Source organism: Tupaia chinensis, unplaced genomic scaffold (genome assembly GCF_000334495.1).
Source record: "Tupaia chinensis unplaced genomic scaffold, TupChi_1.0 Scaffold000377_2, whole genome shotgun sequence".
Taxonomy (NCBI): domain Eukaryota; kingdom Metazoa; phylum Chordata; class Mammalia; order Scandentia; family Tupaiidae; genus Tupaia; species Tupaia belangeri.
The window spans coordinates 2,403,473-2,409,333 of record NW_006159876.1 but is presented as its reverse complement, the minus strand read 5'-3'; the positions used below and the strand labels follow the sequence as shown (position 1 = coordinate 2,409,333).

General features: G+C 51.8%; 1 pseudogene; it reads left to right on the top strand.

The window, feature by feature from the left end:
- Nucleotides 1–2,356: 2,356 nt before the first annotated feature.
- On the top strand, nucleotides 2,357–2,978 carry LOC102474254 (myeloid-derived growth factor pseudogene; annotated as a pseudogene).
- Nucleotides 2,979–5,861: the final 2,883 nt, after the last annotated feature.

Genomic DNA, 5,861 nt, shown 5'->3' with positions numbered 1-5,861 from the left:
AGCCACTCAGCCAAGTGCCAGGACTCAAATCCAGACCCCTTCACTTGCTGGTGACTTAGGCAATGGCTGCCCTGTGTGAACGTGTCTCAGCTGGAGAACAGGTGACGTCCCTAGCCTGGGACACCAGGCACCTCATGGACAGCTCTTGCCCTGTACAGTCTGGCTTGCACCCAAAGTGATGGTCTGCACCCAAACTTGGTCCTCAGCGGACCCATGAGGACCAGGGATTGAGGCCCTGCCCACCTCCACCTGGAGAACTGCCAACACCATGTCTGGTCCATCTGAACACCCTTCTCTCCTGCAGGCCGTTCGCCTAAGCTGTCCCCTCCTCCCTGCCCTCCCCGAGCCTGCCCCTCCCTAGCTCTGACCACACCACTGGCCCCTTTCTCCTTGGAGTCTCCCAAAGGCCAAAGAAGTCCTGTGTCCCCTTCACCCAGTGACTCTGGGCCAGCCCTGTGCCGGGCACAGAGGACGGACTCCCCGGATGTTTGTGGAATGAGAGGGTCACAGGGAGTGGAGGTGGGCGTGTGTTATAAACTCTAAAGGACCTAGCGGCATCAGAGGGGGTGTGTTTACCAGGATGAGTGTCTCCATGGCAACTCCCAGCTGGCTTCTCCTAGGCCCCAGAACACAGGCACCTCTCCCCGCCCTCAGGGCTTACTCTGCTTCTCGGGAGTGCTGGCCCAGAACTCCCGGGTATCACAGACTCAGGGGACGCCTGACCTGGGAAGGCCCAGAGAGGGCCAAGTGCTAACCAGGGCCACCCAGCGTGGCAGTGGCGGATGGAGGCCAAACCCATGACTCGGAGCTGCTTCCAGAGCCGGCCTCTGGGCGATGCTGCCACGGCTCCGACAGCGTCAGCGGAGCAAAGCTGAGAGCTGAGCCGGGGGCAGAGCCGCTGTGGTTTGTTTTCACCGTAGTAAAATATATGCAAGGGCACGTCAGAAAGGGCACGGAAAGTGGAATCAAAGTATGAGTTTAGTCTGACACAGACCACTTGAAATCTATGCCTAACGTTTTCCACAGTACATTCCCCCGAACTTTCTGAAACCCCGGAACAGGAACGCCGCCATTTGAGCTGTGTGTGAGTAAACGGCGCAGTGGCACCAGGTACTCTCGCATCATCACCGAGCCACCATCTCCAGAACCTTGTCACCTTCCCTGTGCTTTCCCAATCTGATCGTGGTGAGAGAGACAGAACACATTTGCCATTTTAGCCACTTTCAAAAATTATTATTCATGGGAACAGCAGATGGCATAATGGTTCTGTCACTGGACTCCCATGTAGTTGACCACGGTTCAAGTCCCGGACCTGGTGCCTTAAACTCATGCCGGGTGCGTGTGTGTGTGTGTGCCCAGGATCCTGAGAGGAGAATGGAGGAGAAGGGACTGTGGCATGGCCATCCCCCAGAGGGTGATTTCTTACTTTCTGTCTCTCTGTCTTTCTCTGTCTCTCTGGAGAGCACATGCACCCTGTAGCAAAAATCTCTTAAAAAAAGAAAAAAGAAAAGAAAAAATGAGTATTCATGATAAAGTGTGCGTGTGCACATGAGACTGAGAGAGAGCACCTTCCACAGGGTCTGGTCATGCTGGGTCTTCCCCTAGTCTTCCAGCCCACCCCATCCTCTGTGCCTGGCATGTTTCAGATTTTTCTGTCAGGAATTCAAACCCCAGTCACCATGTGGAATCTGGTTTCTCTTAAGCAGTGTGTTATGCTGTGCTATGGAGCCAGCTTTATTGTTTTTTAAAATTTATTTATTTTTAATTGCTAGAGGGCACACACACTCACGAGAGAGAGAGAGAGAGAGAGAGAGAGAGAGAGAGGGAGATAGCATCCCCCATGGGGCGTGGTCATGCTGTAGTCCCTTCTCCTCCATTCCTCCATCCTCTTGGGATTCTGGGCACGCTTGCACACATACCCATGTGCTTCTTAAGCCACCGCGCCAACTCGAACCATGGCTGGCCATGTGGGAGCTGACCCCCTCACCCCCTCTTTTTTTTTTTTTGGAGAGATTTTTTTTTGCTATAGGGCGCGTGCGCTCGCCAGACAGACAGAGAGAGACATAGAGACAGAAAGCGAGAAATCACCCCCCAGGGGGGATGGTCACGCCGCAATCCCTCCTCCTCCATTCTCCTCCCGGGATCTTGGGCACGCATGCACACGCGCCCGGCGTGAGTTTTAAGCCACCGGTCTGGGACTCGAACAGCGGCCGACCGGACTACGTGGGAGTCCAGCGACATAGCCATTACGCTAACTGCTGGTTCCCGATCGGACCCCCTCTGAATCACTAGGCTCCAGGGCCAACACCTATCTTAATCTTTTTTTTTTTTAAAGAATTATTTTATTTGGTCCGAGATGGCGGCGCCCAGTGGACGGCCGAGCGGCGGTGCGAACTGCTGGGCCGCGTTCCTGCTGGCGGCCGTGGCGCTCAGGCCGGCGGCGGCGGTGTCTGAGCCCACGACGGAGGCGTTCAATTTGTGGCCCGGTGGCGTCATGCACCCCTTCTCCCAGAGCGTGGGCCCAGGGCTTCTCAAGGCGGGACCAACGAGCAATGGCAGATGAGCCTGGGACCAGCGAGGACCACCAGCACTTCACCTGCACCGTCTGGAGGCCCCAGGGCAAGTCTTAACCTGTACTTCAGGCAGTTCAAGGCCGAGGTGCGGGGCGCCGAGATCGAGTATGGCATGGCCTACTCCAAAGCCGCGTTTGAGAGGGAAAGCGACATCCCACTGAAGGACCAGGAGTTCGAAGTGACCAAAACGGCAGTGGCCCACAGGCTGAGCTGTCCAAGCTGGTGGTCGTGGCCCAGGCATCCCGCACAAAGCTGTGATGGGCCGCCGTCCCCCACCTCCGCTGCAGGACCCGGGCCCTGCCAGGGCTGGCTCACCACGGATGTTCTAGGTGGGACCCGGGGCTTTCTGCCCTGACCAGGGCCGGAGGGTCCGCGGGGCCTGGCTGGTGCACCTTCCCCACCCCTCCTTGCCGTGCTCCTCTGCCCTCGGGGGGGCGCGAGGAGGGTGGGCACCAAGGGGGCTGCAGCTTCTCTGAAGCCAGGCTCCGGGAGACCCAGCGGCTCCCCTCCAGCTCCTGCTGACGCCCCCGTGTGCCTCTGGGACGTCTCTTACATTTACACGGGATGCCTTTCAGATGAACTGGGAAGAAATGAAATGTTCTTTCATATTTAAATAAATAAGATGATTCAAAAGCAAAAAAAAAAAAAAATTATTTAACTTTATTTATTTATTTTTAATTTGACCAGAAAGGGACAGAGTAAGAGAGCGAAAGAGAGTGAGAAAGCAAGCCACCAGGTCTGGGACTTGAACTGTGGTCGGCCATGTGGGAGTTCAGCAGCCTAACCACCATACCACCTGCTGGCCCCATTTTTAAGTGTATATTCTCCTTGTGCTTTTTAATGAAAGGTGAATGAAGACAAGGTTCTAGAATAGGTCACCCTGGCCTTTGCTGACTTCCAAGGGCCGTGAGAACCCAGAGACGGCTGTTGTCACCTTGCTCAGTTGGGTGGCTGGGAGGGGCCAGTGGGGAAGATGGAGAAGGGTGTCCAGTCTAGGTTGACCATCCCTAGGGATGTGGGCTGCAACAGCCTCGCTGCTTCCGACTGTTTTCAAAGCAGGCAACAGTGAGGCCAGTGGAGTGTAGACAAAGGGCCCAGAATTTCTGAGCCTGAGACTGGGAGCCTACGGTCAAACAGAGGAGAGAGATGGTTTTCTCTCACTTCCCTGGACTTTGGGGACTGAGGGGTCCCTCCCTCCATAGGCCTCGATTTCTCCTTAAAAATAAAAATAAAGGTCAACTGCAGATGGTTTGATGTTGCCTTCTAGGAGAGCTCTGGAGAGCTCCTATCCTCACTCAAAAATTGTATGCCCCAAGAGAGGCAGCTAGCTAGTCTCTCATGTCAAACCTGCTGAGAGGAGCTGGGACCATGGCTTGTAACAGCTCTCACTTTGTTTAGTGATAATATTAGCAGTTATCGTGTCCTGAGGCATTTATCATATGCCAGGCACCTCGTATCATCTCACTTAACCCTTCTCCCATTCAATAGGCGACTCTTAGAGAAGGTAAGCAGATGGCCTAAGGTCACACAGCTAGTATGTGTCAGAGCTAGGATGCACACCCAGATTTCTCTGGTTTTAGATCTGGGGGTGGTTTCTACCCCATGCCCCTGTGGTGGCAACACTTCGGAAGTTGAGGTTCCACAGGGCTGAGCACAGGGACTTTTGAGCTGGCTCCTGTGGCTCCAGACGCAGCTCTACTTTGAGATAAGTGTGGGCAACTTACTTGGGTCTCTAAACCTCAGTTTCCTCATCTGTCAAAGAAAGGGCATAGTGATAGTCCCTCCTTCACGGGTGGTTAGTATGAAATGGGTTAGTATTTGTGAACCAGTAAGAACAGGGCCTGGCCCACAGTGAGAGCTCTTCAGTATTTGTTGAATTTAAAAAATATTATGTTTTTGGGCTAGCAGTGGCATGATTTGAGGTGTTGGACTCCCACATGGCCGACCATGGTTCAAGTCCTGGACCTGGTGGTTTGCTTTCTCACTCTCCTTGTCTCTCTCTCTCTCTCTGGTCAAATTAAAATATAATAATGATGATAATAAATAAAATGAAATTAAATAATTTTTTAAAAAATATTATGCTGTTGCCAGCAAGTGTGTGTATGTGAGAGAGAACGTTCTGTTTGAACTAGCAAATTAACTAGAAAGGTTTATTTTTCATAATTTTCCTTTCTTGTTCTCATCATTAAGCAAATGCACAAAATGGAGCTTTCGGAATGTCTGGAAAAGCACAAACACAAACACTACCGAATACATGCGTGCAGTCAGAGAGGCACCTTCATTAACATCTTAACAGAAATGCATCTATTTACGAGTTTTTGTAGAGGAAAAAATAACATTCTTCCAAATAGGCCATTCGGTGTCAGCCAAGTTCCTTAAGTGGCCTAAAATGTGTGGCACTCTGGTGTTTTCTAAGTGAATTGGAAGAAGACTTTTGGAAATGGCAGCTCCCTTCCTTCTCTTCCCTTTCCTCTTCTACTGATGGAAGAAGGATGTTTGCCATTCCTGGCCCAGATAAAGACTATTTTAACAAAGTCTTTAAGAAGCCCGTGCCTTGTGTGGTCCACAATATGTCAATGAATCTCAGAAACCACACCAGTTACCCAGAAAGCCTTGTGGCACCAGAGCTGCCCTCTCCCGTGTAGGAACAAATGAGAAAGCATGTGTTGGGGACACTCGTCCATGTGTCTTTCTCTAGCTCCTACAAGCAGAGGCCCTGGCAGCCTTTGATTAGACTGTTTTTCTCCAGACTATCTGATCGCCAATAGCCTTAGGAAATAGAGTTGGTATCTCCCTCTGATGCAAAAGTCAGCCACATTTAGGAACTCGGGCTTCCTTTCCTGCAGAGCAGCAGTCTCCAACACTTTCGGTACCAGAGACCAGTTTTGTGGAAAACAGTCTTTGCAAGAACTGTAGCATGGTGGTTTGGGGACAATTCAAGGGCACTTGATTTCTATTATTATCACTTTGTAATATATAATGAAATAATTATACAACTCACCATAACGCAAAATTAGTGGGAGCCCTGAGCTCGTTTTCCTGCAACTAGACAGTCCCATCTGGGGGGCTCCTGAGAACCTAACGCCACTGCTGAAATGACCGGAGGTGGAGCTCAGGGGACAGTGTGAGTGATGCAGAGTGGCTGTAAATACAGATGAAGTGTTGCTCACTCGCCCAGCGCTCACCTTCTGCATTTGGGACCCCTGTTGTAAAGCACCCCACTGAGCGTACAGGTTACCTGTCTGTCTTGGCATCACAAGGGGCACCAATGCAAACGTGACATTCCTG